This window comes from Colobus angolensis, unplaced genomic scaffold (genome assembly GCF_000951035.1).
Source record: "Colobus angolensis palliatus isolate OR3802 unplaced genomic scaffold, Cang.pa_1.0 Scaffold8, whole genome shotgun sequence".
Lineage (NCBI taxonomy): Eukaryota > Metazoa > Chordata > Mammalia > Primates > Cercopithecidae > Colobus > Colobus angolensis.
This window is the reverse complement of record NW_012121820.1, coordinates 15,315,420-15,331,522: the sequence shown is the minus strand read 5'-3', so window position 1 is coordinate 15,331,522 and position 16,103 is coordinate 15,315,420. Positions and strand designations below refer to the sequence as shown.

The 16,103-nt window shown below is 47.7% G+C and overlaps 1 long non-coding RNA gene across 1 annotated transcript; it reads left to right on the top strand.

Annotated features, from left to right (window-relative positions):
- Nucleotides 1-1,050: 1,050 nt before the first annotated feature.
- LOC105502504 lies at nucleotides 1,051-5,177 on the top strand. Its single transcript, XR_001000353.1, has 5 exons — nucleotides 1,051-1,398; nucleotides 1,834-1,991; nucleotides 2,999-3,067; nucleotides 4,533-4,703; nucleotides 4,789-5,177. It is a non-coding gene; the product is annotated as an uncharacterized LOC105502504 (long non-coding RNA).
- The last annotated feature ends 10,926 nt before the right edge of the window (nucleotides 5,178-16,103 follow it).

Here is a 16,103-nt window from a genome sequence, read left to right as displayed (position 1 = left end):
TATGTCCCTCACTATAAGCAAAAAACTAGAGCGAGTTTGAAGTCAGAAGTCCACCCAGAGAGAGAGGCAGAGTTGCAGGACAGGGATGGAATTCCAGTTCTGGTGTTCGTTGTTTTGGAGGCACAGCTTGACCTCTGCCCTTCCCCTCGCTTCTTTACGTAAGTTTCCAACAATGTATTTTATTTTTGAAGCATAAGTTAGGTTTCTATCACCAACACATTCTATCTAAAAGCCCAAGTCTTTTCCTTAACTTATCCTAAATGGCCAGTTATTAAGAAATTCCACTAAGGGTTTGGCTGTTGCATACAGCCTTGTGGGCATTTTGCTTATCCAGGTTGACTTTCCCATCTGTGACATTGGCCTATGTAGTGACGGATTCCAGCAAACAGGGCAGCATGTTGAGTTCTTGAACAAGTGTGTTGTGACAGTCTTTGTTACAGCATTCAAAGAACAGTCTGTTCTCAATGACTGACCCTTTATTTGTCTGCTGACGTCAAAATCAAAACAAGACTGCAGACACACTCTTGCCAATGATAGAAGGGATGCATGTTTGAAGTGGATTTTTTTCTATTTTTTTGCTTGGAGAGGAGGGTGTGTGGACACTAGGCTGGCCATAGTCCAAGCTGACCTATTTGCCATCCGATCCCCGACTGGGCTGCCGTAACAAAGTGCCATCATCAACTGGGTGGCTTATAAACAACAGAAATTTATTTCTCACAGTTCTGGAGGCTAGAAGTCCAAGATCAAAGGCATCAGTAGATTTGGTAAACTAGGAAGTGGTGAGGGCCCACTTCCTGGTTTATAGACTGATGGCTGTCTTCTCACTGTGTCCTCAAATGGAAGCTGACGTTTCACAAATATTTTCTGGGTAAATGGATGGGTGGGTGAACTCACGGAAGGGACGCTCCTTTAGATGAACGCTTGGATAAAGGGCGTTAGTGGAGGGACAGAATTACAGCTCCGTCCGGCCAGGGGGCGCTGCAGGCACGTCTGCGCAGGTAGGGGCCCGGAGGAAGCGCCGCTCTAGGCTGCAGCCGCGCCTCCAGCCGTATTTCCGCTGGCGCTGAGCACCAGAGAGAGAGTCTTCTGGCTGCGGTTTGCGGACTGCTCTTCGCTCCCCCCTTCGCGAGGTTACCCCTGTACTCGCCGCATCCATCCTGACCCCCGGGATGAGTCACTGAGGGGCAGCGCCCGAGGCGTGGTCTTCCCAAGAACCCCCCAGTGTCCTCCCAAGGCCGGTGCTGTGTACCTCCTTCCCGACAAAAGGGGAAACTGAGGCCCCGAGGGGAGTGGGAAGAGCCGGCCGGACGTCAGGCTCAGCCCCTGGTGCAGTGCTCCGTCCCCTCCGCCGGGGTGGGCCCCTCAGGATTCGCGTGTCCTCGGGAAAGAGACTGGCGGGTGAGCCGCGCCCTCGGCCTTCGCTGGGCTGAGTCGACCCCATGCGGACGTCAGACCCCCGGTCCTCACAGTCTCTGTGCGGGGAGGCTTAGTGCCCCTTGAGAAACGGCTCGGCAACGCTGTGCCCGGGGCCTTGCACGCGGGCTGAGGGGCGCTGGAGACCTCGCGACTTTCACTCCCCCGACCCCGGTCTCCGACTCCTGACTTTGGAAGCCCCCAAAGCTGCTTGTCGGTTGCCTACAGAGTGTCAGTCATTGTGCCACGTCCTTGGAACCGTTAACTCATTTTCTCCTCAATAACCTGTAAAACCTCCACTTTACAGACCAATTGGCTGAGGTTTTAATAGAGGACGCCCAGGGCCCCAGAGGGGCGAATTCCAGACTCCTTTGCCAGGACCTTGTACTAAGCCCCTTCCCTACGCTTTTCCCTGCCTAGGCCTCGTGGGCTGTGCGGCTCTCCTGGAGACGGATGACAGATCTCCCTTGGATGACTTTGGTGGTTCCGCACCAGCCAGAGCCCCCCTTTTTCCTGCAGCACCCTGATCTGCACTCCCTGAGGGTCTCCCACTGTCCGCGCGCTGAGGATGTCCCTGGGTAAGTGGTGCTGGTCATGAGCACCTTAGAGGACCCCAGCGAGGGCATGGTCATGAATTCCGAGAACTGTCTGGCAAAGCCGGGTGCAGAGGAGAGCCTGGCTAAGTTCTTTCTTTCTCCTGAGCTTGACTTTCTGTAATGTAATGAAACTGCGAAAACTCTGTAAGGGCAAGATCTTGCACGTTTTTCTTGCCTTTGAACCCATGATATCTGGCTACTCGTAGATACTTAATATTTGTGGGATGAATGAACAGTTTAGCTTTTTTTTTTTTAAACCAAAAATTAGTCTTCTGTGACTTTCTTGATGGGGGCAGATGAGGTCTTTGTACTGCATTAGGTGGATAGCGCTCAGATCCTCTGGGCTTGGCGCTTTGGCAATCTCCAGCAGCTCATTTTGGCCTCTGTTCCTGAATTGCCCTCTGCTCTTTTCTGTACCTGCATTCGTAAGTGATCACGGGCTGCCCATGTCCTGGTCATTGGTAGTGCAGACAGAGGAAATGTGGGAAAGATTGCCGTGTTTGGAGGGTCCACATCTTCACCTTCCTGCCCCGGAAACTTTCCTACACTCCTGCTTCTCAAAGCTGCACACACCTGGGGCCTCCAGGGGACTGGGGGCTGCCGTGTGTGTTATGTCATGATTAGAGCTTTCACTTCCTGCTCCCTGCAGGAACCAGGCTATGTGTGTTGCTTAAATTCCCCTTGATGACCAGCAGAGTCACTGCCACTCAGCCGTGGCACACTCCTGTAAACCTGGTTTTGATCTCCTTTGAATCTTTTGCTGATTAACTACACATTGATCAGTGTTGGCCACCCTCACCCTGCCATAGACCATCCACTGTCTTCCTCTGTAGAGTTAACTATTTTCTCTTTTATGAGGAAATAGTGTGTTTGCTTAGGAATGTTTACTGTCTGGTAACTACTGTGCTAAGCCCTTTCCTGTTGCTTACCATCCCTGCTGTGAGCAGGGACAAGCTGGGCGCTCACTCATGGCATCTTGTCTGTTGCAGATAGTCCACTGTGTGCAGAGGTGTGGGAGTTGTCATGTCGGGAACATGCTAGACCTCAGTGTCCTTAAGGTGAGATCTCTAGTTCATTCTCGGGAATGTTGGTTCCTTGTATCTAGTACAGTCCTGTACAGTCTAGTACAGGGGCTTTGGGGTTAGTGTAGGGGAGTTGAGAGGTGAGATGAGAATGGCACTGTGGGTCCCCAGATCCGCTGTCCACCCCGCCAACCCAGATCACCTCTGGCCCTTCATGTGCCTTTAGGACTTGCTGCTAGGGGGAAACCTCCAGAGTCCCACTTTGGTAATAAGAGGTCTCTGCCCTTTCTCCCTGGGCAGCAGGATGTTGTAATGGAAAATGGGTGAACCTAGGCTTCAGAGACTCTGGTCCTCTGGCTTTAAATCCCCTTCTGCCACTATCCCAGTCAAGGACTGATTCAGAACCTAATTTTCTTCATTTGAAAAATAATGTTCTGATAGAGGTGACTTTTGTGGTACTTGAGACCACATGATTCCTAGCATTACCAACCAATGTTTTCCCACTGTTTTTGCCCCATGTGACTTCTCTTTGATTCCTCCTAGCAGCGAAGTTCTATGGGGCTTTTATAGGAAAGCAGAGCCACTTCTGGGGTCCTGTGCTGGGCTGGATTGTTTTCCTGGACTGAACTTAGTCCACAGGCTGCTGGCATCTGTTTCTCCTCCTGCATCTCTCTCTGCCCTTGTATACACCTGCATTCAAAAATGATCACGGGCTGCCTGTGCTCTGGTCATCGATAACGCAGGGAGAGGAATTGCTGAAAGCCGTTTCCCGTGTTTGGAGGGTTCACACCTGTCCCTTTCAAATGCTGGCGCTTTCACACACTCCTTCTCTCCTGCCAGCACCTTCTGGTCTCAGGAGCATTGCAGGATGCTGTGTGAGTGAGTGACGGGAGACACTTTAGTATGGCTTTTTTCAGCTTAGCCTCCTGTTATCAGAGAACAATCTCTCTCAGTGTCAAGGTTTGGGTACTAGATGGTGAGAAAAGCCTGTGTGAATTATTTTTTTTAACAAATAAGTGTGATGTTGGGTGGCATACAGTCACTGCCTTAAGATTTTCAAAGAGAAGCAGCCTTTTGGAGGTGGTAGACCTGGGCAGGTCTTTCAAAGAGTGGGATGCGATGGGCAATAGAAAGGCATTCCAGGGAGGGGTAGCAACATGAGAAGGTCTTTGAGTCTGGGGTGAGCAAGAGTAAGACAGATGTGCAGGCAAGTAATGAAAGCGTGGAGGGATGGCTGCTGGGGTGGTCCTTGGCTCCCAGCACGGTGAGGTGGGACATCTATGGGAGGGGCCCTGAGAAATCTCTCGAGCTGTCTCTCTGCCAGTTGCACATCTGCTCGGTTGCCTGTCAAGACTCTTAGAACAGTTTTGCTAGACTCCTAAGTTTTTATTTTGACTATTCTTTGGGAGCATTGAGATTCCTTTTTGAGATGAGTTTGGTGTGAAAGAAACTGGCAACTCATACCTGATTGATTAACTGGAGGCATTCCCATTGACATCAGCTTGAAGAAAGATGGCAGAACACTGGAGACCAAGTACTTGCAGCCTCCTGCTCTGTGGCCCCGCCTCACTCCAGGGAGGAGACTGTTGGAGGAAACCCCAAGAGGTGCAGGCACTGAGCCTCTCAAGACAATGATCTGGGGTCCCAGCTCCCCTGGAGGGGTCTCCTCATGGTAAGTGAATGCCAAGAGGTTAAGTTGGCCTGTGTTTCCCAGGTGGAAATTCCAAGCCACTGGCTTCATTTGTCTTCTCTTTTAGATTGTTTGGGGGTTGATCACAGACCAAAAGCGATGAGTGATATCACTCCGTGACTCATGGCTGGACCTTCTTGCCCCTATTGTCTCAGCACAACACTAATTGACTTTTCCCTCAGCGTGGGTGGGCAGAGGAAAAGCCCTGTGGCTCTGGGGACTTGGGATCCAGAGTTGAAGACCTTTCAGCTGGCTCTGCCCTGCCAGTGCCACAGAGTGCCATGGCCCAGGAAGACTGGTTTTCTTCCATCTAGGCCAGGCCATCCAGTGGCCATCCTCCGTGTCCTCCTGCCTGTTCCTGGTGTGAAGTCTGAAAACCAAGAATTTGTTCCTGTTGACTTTTTCTGTGCTATGGACCATTGTCCTCTCATGCACTCAATAAATCTTGAAACATGCCCTGCTGCTAGTTCTTTCATTTTTGTGTATTTGTTTTTTTTTATCAGTATCTCTGTGTGTCAGCAAGACTGGATATAGAGACTGCGTCACAAGGGCAGGTTTTCTGGTTCTCATTCGTTAAGACTTTCCCCTTGACACACACCCAAGGCTTGACCTAGGGAATGTGAGAAGGGACGTGGGATTTGGACTGGGGTTGAACAGTAATCCCAAGTGCATCTAGGGGTTGCGGGGATTCAGGCTTAGGAGAGAAGGGGAACTGTTATGATTAAGTTGGTGGGGGAAACATTTGAGCCAGAGCTTTGGGAGAGAAGATGGGATGACTTAGGGATGGAGGCAGGGGCAGGAGTCCTTGAGGAATGTAAGAGTGCCCTGAGCTCAGGTGGTGGATTGCAGGTGAATGTAGGAGTTGGTTTTGAGCAGAGGAGAGAGTGGAGTGTATGAGGAACAGCTGCCCTTGGAGAGCTCTATGGGTGTGGCAGGCAGTGCCAGCCGCTGGGGCTTCTGTTACCATGAGACAGATTTGGTCTTTGGGGATTCTCTTTGATAGCAGTGATCGCAGTGATGTGCTCAGTGTGTATGCATGTCGCCACCGCACATATTACCCTGTCCTCGTTTTTCAGGTAAATTTCACAAACAAGAATGCTCCCAAAGGCCATGGGAGAAAGTGGGGGGTCAGTTGGTCCCATTCCTTCGGTTGAAATAGAAATCACTGACTAAGCCGGGCGTGGTGGCGCACGCCTGTAATCCCAGCACTTTGGGAGGCTAAGGCAGGCAAATCACTTGAGGTCAGGAGTTCGAGACCAGCCTGGCCGATGTGGTGAAACCCCATCTCTACGAAAAATACAAAAATTAGGCATGGTGGCAGGCACCTATATTCCTAGTTACTCAGGAGGCTGATGCAGGAGAGTCATTTGAACCTGGGAGGTGGAGGTTGCAGGGAGCTGAGATTATGCCACTGCGCTCCAGCCTGGGCAACAGAGTGAGACTCTGTCTCAAAAAAAAAAAAAAAAAAAAAAGAAATCACTGTGACTAGGGTTGAGGGAAACCAGGCTTTCAGGCATCTCTGATGATCTCTGCCAGCAGGAGACTTTCTTGGGGACTGAAGAGTCCGTTCTGCCAGCCATTTCTGGCGAGGGCCTTATTTCTGCATTGTCCCCCTCCTTATTCCTACCCAAGAACCACCTGACACCTCTGATTTGCTCTCTTGAAGATCCCCCCACCTGCTGCAACCCCTCTCTGGTCAGTTTTATCCAACTGTGGCCCTTGTCCTTTAGTGAGAAATGACCACATTTCCCCCACCAAAGAAAGGGGGTCAAAGTTCTCCCCTTTTCTGAGTCCAGTATTTTTAGTGAAGTTTTACACTGATTGGTGTCTTGAATTGGTAGACCTGTCTTTCGTTAGCAAACTGACCCCTCTCATTGCTAAGCAGGTTCCCGTCCGCTAATAGGACCAGTGTCTACACCCCACTCCCTTCTCCTTTAATCTCTCGTTGTCTTTCTCTCTTTTATGGTCTTCTTGACCCACTGTCTCAATCCTGCAACCTGGGGGTCCCTTACACTCTGTTTAGTTTGTTCTATAGGAGGCAACAGTGATGGAGTACTGAAAAACAAGGGAAGAGGCGAGACTGCCACGCAGTAGGGGAAGAGTGTCAGTTATAGAGATAGATCACTTACCGTGACCTGGCCTCCAGCATAAAAATTTCCTTACTAACCCAGACTGGTTGATTTGTGGAGGGTTCCCTCATTTATCACCCTATTTTCATGCATCCTAGTGGTTGCAGGCTGGATGTGAAGGTCAGTGAACTAGTATGTTAGAAGCTCTTAGCATAGCACTTGGCACACAGGAAGTGCTCAATAAAGGACAGCTCCTCTCAATCACTGGAACTTCCTTTCCAATTGTATGTGGTCCTCATCGCTGGCCCAGCCTCTTAGGTCTTTCTTCTCCTGCCCTCTGCCACCCTCGCCCGACCCTACCCTTGGCCTCTAGCCTAGACTTTCCATTCTCCAGAGGAGACAGCGAGGCCCTCCTGACTCTGCCTGTGGCCTGCCTGTCCACCCTTTTCTCAAGCACCCTAGGCCTCAGCCACCCTTCTGCTTAAGGTCCCTGCACATGTTCTTTTCCCGGCCTATGTGCCTGGAATGCATCATTCGCTTCAAGCTCAGCTGACTCAGCTTGTGTCACTTTCTTCAGGAAGTCTTTGCCGGGGGAACCTCCACCCAGACTGGATTCCCCGCCCCTCCTTCCATTCATGTCAAGTATCAGTTCTGTGCAGGCACAATTCTAGGAACTGGTAAACAAAACAGGCAAAAGAGCAAATCCCTGCTTTGTACTTACATTTTGGAGGACAAGGGCATATCATAAAACAAAGGACTAAAATGGGTAGCATGTCTGAGAAATGTTAAGGAAAAAAGTTATAAAGCAGGGAAACAAGATAGGAAGTTTGGGGACCAGCAGAGGGAGTGGCATTTTAAATTGACTAGACGGGAAGGCCTCCCCAGGGAGGTGCGATTTGACTAAAATGAGGAGCTCTCGCTGCTGGGTGTTCACTGCAGCCTGTGAAAGCCGCCATCACCACATGGACCGTGGACAATAGGAAGCTTTTCCTGTGGATACCAGGCTCAGTGAAGTGGGGAGACAACAGGCATCTGAGGCCACTGCAATGCTGCTTCTGATGATGGACGTTTCACCATGTTGTGAGGGTGGCAGCTGAATCAAGCCAGGAGTAACTGCTCAGCACCTGGAAGGGTGTGTCTAGAGGCCAGGCTCCGCACCTGTCACTCCCCATCCCCCACACCTCCAACCACAGCTTAGTGGTCTAGGGAAGCTCAGTCACCCAAGGACAGCCTTGATAGGCCTAACCCATCACCTTGGTCCGGGACCCATAGCAGTGATCACCGAGCCCTGCAGTGTTTCTGCTGGGAGAGTTCAGCATGTCAAGAGACTGAGTAATTGGTTGCAGAAACAGGAAGAGACAGAGTAATTAAGTCTTAACAGCAGCCTAGGAGCACAGAACAGTGAGCTCCTGTTGCAAGTGAGCTCCTGTTGCAAGTTTCTAGAACTCATGGGTGGAGAATGAAATTTCAGTTTCCAAACCACATTCGTGCTCCTCCAGGCATGACTGTCAGCAGTATTCTGACTTGCCACGAGGGGCCTGGGGGTCAGTTTTTTCTGAATTTTTATGAGGTGTGGCCATGTGACCAAGATTCCTCTTCCTTTTCTAAAAAAATTTTTTGTTTATTTTTTGAGACAGAGTCTTGCTCTGTCACCTGGGCTGGAGTGCAGTGGTGTGATCTCGGCTCACTGCAACCTCCGCCTCCTGGGTTCAAGTGATTCTTCTGCCTCAGCCTCCCAAGTGGCTGGGATTATAGGCGTGCACCCCCACACCCAGCTAATTTTTGTAATTTTAGTAGAGACGGGGTTTCACCATATTGGCCAGGCTAGTCTCAAACTTCTGACTTCAAGTGATCCTCCCGCCTCGGCCTCCCAAAGTTTTGGGATTACAGGCATGAGCCACCATGCCCAGCCTGTTTTTAATTATTTTTTTATTTTAAGACAGGGTTTTACTCTATCGCCCAGTCTGGAGTGCAGTGGCACAATCTGGGCTCACTACAGCTTCAACTTCTTGGGCTCAAGCAATCCTCCTGCCTCAGCCTCCTAAGTAGCTACAGGTGTGTGCCATCAGGCCAGGCTAGCTTTTGTTGTTTTGTTTTTTTTTTTATAGAGATAGGATTTTGCAATGTTTCCCAGGCTGCTCTCAAAATCCCGGTCTCAAGTGATCCTCCCAAATTGGCCTCCCAAAGTGGTGGTGTTACAGGCGTGAGCCACCACACATAGCCTTTTTTTTTTTTTTTTTTGAGAGTCCTTACATTTACTACTACTGTGTCCATTACTAAAGGGAGGAAAATGAGTCTTTTCTCATTATAGTAAAAAAACTTACCAACATAATGCCTGACGAGTGGCAGGTGCTCAGTCAACATTTTGGGATAAGGAATGAGGCCAGTAGATGCCTTGATAGTGTGCACCAGGAATGACTCATGCAGGCCCCTCTGCCCCTGTGGGTACAACTGATGACAGGTGGGCCTGGTGAAGTCATTAAGAATCTGATGTGGCTGGGCAAGGTGGCTCATACTTGGAATCCCAGCTACCCAGGAGGCTGAGGTGGAAGGATCACTTGAGTCCAGGAGTTTGAGACCAACCTGGGCAATACAGCGAGACCCTGTCTCTAAAAAAAAAAAAAAATTTTTTTTAATTATCTGGGCACATTGGCACATGCATGTAGTCCCAGCTACTTGTGAGACTGAGGAGGGAGGATTCCTTGAGCCCAGTTCGAGGCTCCAGTGAGTTATGATCACGCCACTGCACCCCAGTCCGGGCAACAGAGCAAGACCCTGTCTCTTAAAGAAAAAAAAAAAAAAGACCCGGGCAGGTGGCCCACACCTGTAATCCCAACACTGGGAGGCTGAGATAGGGGGATTACTTGAGCCCAGGAGTTTGAGACCAGCCTAGGCAACATGGTGAAACCCCATCTCTACAAAAAAAATACAAAAATTAGCTGGGTGTGATGGCACGTGCCTGTAGTCCCAGCTACCAGCATGGGCAACAGTGAGACCCTGTCTCAAAACAAACAAACGAACAAAAAAAACCGATGTGGTCACTTAATTGCTATGGGGCCTGGAGCACATTATTTTGCCTCCCTGACCCTCAGCTTCTGGCTCTCTAATTTGACCATCAACATAGCACTTACCCCCAAATAGCAATGATTAAGATGATGTATGTTAAATGTATAACATAGTAACTGCCTTGCATGGAGTGCTCGATAAATGTCTGATGTTTTTATCTGATGAGCACATATAGCTTGTTGATAGTTAAAATGAAGAACAAATATAAAATGTCTCATCTGTTAAGGCACCACGAATACTTTCTTCTTTCTTGTTTGCTAATTTGCACACATCCCAGCAGGGTTGGTGTTAATCACTGCTACCATTGATTGAAATTCTATTAAATCCCATGCACTGTATTAAGCCTGTATATATAATTACCTCACTTAATCTTCACAACAACCCAGTGAGGTAGATTTAATTATCTTCCATTTTACAAACAAGGAAACTAAGGCTCAAAGAAATGGAAGAGACCTGTCTACATCTAATGAGTGGCTCAGCTAGTTTTCCATTTCCTGCTGTATTAAATAGTGAAAAGTGTTTCGAGCTGATTTCATAAATAGCATAACCATACCAAGCTTGTCAGATGCTTGTTTATACTGGAAAACTGGAAATTAGGATATTTTACTATTTGTTCCATCTGCTTCAAATTATTGCCTATTATTTAGACTTGTTGAAATAGTCCCCATATAAATCAATGGTTTTGCGGGTCGAACTTATGAACCTGACATGTACAGGGACACTAGCCATGTTTTAGCCGACACCAAAATATCAAGTGTCCTTCCCACTACTATTGTGTCTGAAGCAAGAGGCATCCCAGACCCCCAGAACTTGAGGAAACTTGAGAAAGGTATCACCAATGTGGCCCAATAACCAGGATTAGCATCAAGAAGAGCCATAATCCTACTAGGAAATTATTGCCTGGCACCGGAGCACCTGTGACACAGTGGGTGGGAGATTCCATGGCTGAATTGAGCCGGGAGAATGAAGAGCTGGACAGAATGAAGGTTCATTTGTCCATCTGAGAAATATTTTTTAGGCACCGTGCTGGGAATAGAGATACCAGGATGAACAAGAAAATTGTTGCCCTAAAGAGGATCGCATAAATGTATATAGATAATAAGTTATATGAATTCACATTCCAGATACGTATGAACAATCACTATGTGCTGGGCCTTGCTCTTAGATGCGCATTTGGGTCTGAACAAAGCAAATGAAGGAGCTTATAGTGTAGGACAATGCTGTCCAGTTAGAAACATAATGTGAGCACATACATAAACTTTTCCTGGTAACCTCATTAAATAAAAAGAAGCAGGTGAAATAAATTTTGGTGGCCGGGCGCGGTGGCTCAAGCCTGTAATCCCAGCACTTTGGTAGGCCGAGACGGGCAGATCACGAGGTCAGGAGATCGAGACCATCCTGGCTAACACGGTGAAACCCCGTCTCTAGTAAAAAAAAGTACAAAAAACTAGCCAGGCGAGGTGGCGGGCGCCTGTAGTCCCAGCTACTCCGGAGGCTGAGGCAGGAGAATGGCGTAAACCCGGGAGGCGGAGCTTGCAGTGAGCTGAGATCCAGCCACTGCACTCCAGCCTGGGCGACAGAGCGAGACTCCGTCTCAAAAAAAAAAAAAAGAAATAAATTTTGGTAATATTTATATATTTCATTTAGCCCATTACATCAAAGAATATTGTTATTTCAACATGTAATTAATACTAAAAATTATCATCATTATTATTTTGAGATAAGAGTCTCTCTCTGTCACCCAGGCTGGAGTGCAGTGGTGTGATCTTGGCTCACTGCAACCTCTGCCTCCCGGGTTACAGTGATCCTTCCACCTCAGTTTCCCAAGTAGCTGGGACTACAGGCATGTGCCATCATACCTAATTTCTGTATTTTTAGTAGATATGGGGTTTTGCCATGTTGGCCAGGCTGGTCTCGAACTCCTGGCCTTAAATGATCTACCCGCCTTGGCCTCCCAAAGTGCTCAGATTATAGGTGTGAGCTACCTTGCCTGGCCAATATTAAAAATTATTAATAAGATTTTTCCCCAAATGAAATCTTTGAAATCTGGTATATGTTTTATACATACAGCACATCTCAGTTTAGACTAGCCACATTTAGAGTGCTCAGTAGCCACATATGGCGAGTAGCTATCTTACTGGACATCATAGCTTTAGACAATAAAGGGTTCAAGAATGCCTCCTTCGCAGGAAGGCTGCTGCATCTTGTGGGGGCTTAATGAAGCTGTTCCAGCTTGGATCCCCCATTCTCTGGTATCCCTTCTCCCCCATCTTGGCAGAGCAGGGCCAGGTATATATCAGACATGCCTGATGAAATCCTACCTCATGTTCTAGAGCCTTCTGGAGGCAGGACACCAAGTCCTGGGTGTGCTTCTCTAGCACAGATCCTACTGGAGTTAACTTTAGTGTGCCCAGTCACTACCTATTTACAAAGTGCTGGCCTCTGTGCTAAGCACTGTGAATGCACGCCAGTGAACACAGACATTTGTTAGCTCATAATCTCATCAAGATAAACAAGATACAATGAATAAATTGTTGAAAAACCATGAGCAATTCTATGGAGGAAGAGGGAAAGGTGCTGCAGGAGTAAATAGGGCACCTGACCTCTTGGGACTCAGGGAAGTAGACTTAACTGAGCAAAGGAGGAGAGTGGTCCACATGCAAAAGCAGCGTGGAGGATGCAGGGAGGAGCTCAACGGTGGTTGGTGTGGCTGGCATGCAGCCCAGAGTGGTGTGAGCACTGGCTTTGGAGTCACAGATCTGGTCCAACTTAACTGGGTGACTTTGATGACAAGTTTTAAACTCTGTGCACCTCAGTGACCTCCTTTAGAGGGATGTGGTGAAGATTAAACAGATTGATGTTTGTTTTTTTAAGATGGAGTCTTGCTCTGTCACCCAGGCTGGAGTGCAGTGGTGCAATCTCCACTCACTGCAACCTCCGCTTCCCGGGTTCAAGCAATTCTCCTACCTCAGCCTCCCGAGTAGCTGAGATTACAGGCATGCGCCACCACACCTGGCTAATTTTTGTATTTTTAGTAGAGATGGGGTTTCACCATGTTTCACCAAGGTGGTCTCAAACTCCTGCCCTCAAGTGATCCACTCACCTTGGCCTCCCAAAGTGCTGGGATTACAGGCATAAGCCACCACGCCCTGCCATGAGCAGCTATTTTTTTTTTTAAATAAACCTTTGATTTTGGAATAATTTTAGATTTACAGAAAAATTTAAAACCTAGTGCATAGAGTTCCCATATGCCCTTCACCCAGCTTCCCCTAATATTAGCATCTTATGTAACCATGACACATTTGTCAAAACTAAGGAATTAACACTGGTACATTACCATTAACTGAACCACAGACCCTATCTGGATTTCGCCAGTTTTCCTATTGATGTCCATTTTCTCTGCCATACAGAATAGCACATTACATTTAGTTATGTGTCCTTAATCTCCTCCATCTGGAATGGTTTCTCAGTCTTCCTTTGTTTTTCATGACCTTGACAATTTTAAAGTGTTGGTAAGATATTTTGTAGAATGTTTCTCAATTTGGATTTTTCTTTTTCTTTTTCTTTTTTTGAGACGGAGTCTTGCTCTGTTGCCCAGGCTGGTGTGCAGTGGCACAATCTCAGCTCACTGCAGCCTCCACTTCTCAAGTTCAAACGATTATCATGCTTTAGCCTCCCGAGTAGTTGGGACTACAGGTGTGTGCCACCACGCCCAGCTAATTTTTGTATTTTGTTTTGTTTTGAGATGGAGTCTCCCTCTGTCATGCAGACTGGAGTGCAGTGGTGTGATCTCGGCTCCCTGCAGCCTCTGCCTCCCGATTTCCAGCGATTCTCCTGTCTCAGCCTCCTGGGTAGCTGGGATTACAGGCATGTGCCACCATACCTGGCTAATTTTTGTATTTTTAGTAAAGATGGGGCTTCACCATGTTGGCCAGGCTGGTCTCGAACTCCTTACCTCAGCTAATCCACCCCCCTCAGTCTTCCGAAGTGCTAAGATTGCAGGTGTGAGCCAACGCACCCAGCCTGATTTTTGTATTTTTAGTAAAGATGGGTTTTCGCCATGTTGGCCAGGCTGGTCTCATACTCCTGGCCTCAGGGGATCTGCCTACCTTGGCCTTCCAAAGTTCTGGGATTACAGGCATGAGCCACCACACCCGGCCCTCAATTTAGGTGTTTCTAACATTTTCTTATGATTAGACTGGAGGCTATGGCTTTCTGGGAAGAACACCCCAGAGGTGAAGTGCCCTTCTCATCACATCATATCGGGGGTACACGATATCAACGTGACTCATCATCAGTGACATTAACCTTGATCACTTGGTGAAGGTGGTGGCTGCCAGACTTCTCTGCTGTGAAATTCTTATTTTTCCCTTTCCATACCATAATATTTGGAACATAGATTTGATTTTAATAGATATTCTAAAAATATATATTTAGAAATCTGTACCCACACTGAAAGAGTATATATTTTTCTCAAGCACCGTTGGGGTCTTTATTAATATTGTTTGCATATTTACAATATTTACAAATATCGCCTACAGCATAGAATGTGGTAACTTTTATGCTGCAAAGCAAGTCTCAAATATTAATACCAGCACATCAGTATCAGGAATAAATGGGCTGGGTGTGGTGGCTCACGCCTTTAATCCCAGCACTTTGGGAGGCTGAGTTGGGCGGATCAGCTGAGGTCAGGAGTTTGAGACCAGCCTGGCCAACATAGTAAAACCCTGTCTCTACTAAAACTATAAAAATTTGCCAGGCGTGGTGGCGTGTGCCTGTAGTCCCAGCTCCTTAGGAGGCTGAGGCAGGAAAATTACTTGAACCCCGGAGGTGGAGGTTGCAGTAAGCTGAGATCTTGCCACTTTGCCACTGCACTCCAGCCTGGTCAACAGAGCAAGACTCCATCTCAAAAAAAAAAAAAAAAAGAATAAATGTCCGCAATATGTCACTACAATATAAAGTCTAAATAAAAACAAAACAAACATTAAAAATACTCAGACCTGAAGGATAATGAAAATACTGTATTATCAAAACTTATACTATGTATAGCTAAAACAGTAGAAAGGAGAAATTTATAGCCTCAAATGCTTTCATTGGGAAAGAATTTCCCACCAGTAAGGGAGTGTGTGACTCATTACACAGGTTAGATGGAAGTTCAGAGAGTTCTCTCCAGTGTGTTTGGCATTTCTCCAGGACTTTTGCAGCACTCCGAGGAATCAGAGCCCCAGTAACTACTGAGATTGAATGAGCCACTAGTGCAGTAAAATGCAGACACAGAACAGCTTATATTTGATTCCACAAAGAAAAGGAATGAGGTCTTTTCCCACTTTAGCTTTGTGAAATAAGTTCCATTTCCATTGGAGATGCTGAAGGAAATCAGGTTTTATGTTATGTTTTATTTAGATCTGCTAGAGATACTGTGTTTTGTTTTTCTTTTTTTTTTGGTTGGTTATTTTTGAGACAGGGTCTCCTCTGTCACCCAGGCTGGAGTGCAGTGGTGCAATCACAACTCACTGCAGCCTCAACCTCCACTCAGGCAATCTTCCTGCTTCAGCCTTCCAAGTAGCTGGGATCACATGCACCTGCCACCATGCCCAGCTAAGGGTTTCACCATGTTGCCCAGGCTGATCTCGAATGCCTGGGCTCAAGTGTTAGACCCACCTTGGCCTCCCAAAGTGTTGGGATTACAGGCATGAGCCACTGCGCCCAGCCCGTTTTGTTTGGGGCAAGAGTTTTAACATTTTATACACACACACACACACATACTGGCTGGATGTAGTGGTGCACAACTCTAATCCCAGCTCTTTGGGAGGCCAGGCTGATGACTTGAGCTCAGAAGTTCAAGACCAGCCTAGGCAACATAGTGAGATCCCATCTCTAAAAAAAATACAAAAAGGCTGGGAACGGTGGCTCCCGTCTGTAATCCCAGCACTTTGGGAGGCTGAGACGGGCAGATCACGAGGTCAGCAGTTCGAGACCAGCCTGGCCCGCGTGGTGAAACCCTATCTCTACTAAAAATACAACACATTAGCCCGGGCACGGTGGCGCGCACCTGTAATTCCAGCTACTCAGGAAGCTGAGGCAGGAGAATAGCTTGAACCCAGGAGGCAAAGGTTGCAGTGAGCCAAAATCACGCCACTGCACTCCAGCCTGGGCAACAGAGCAAGACCCTGTCTCTTAAAGAAAAAAAAAAAAAAGACCCGGGCAGGTGGCCCACACCTGTAATCCCAACACTGGGAGGCTGAGA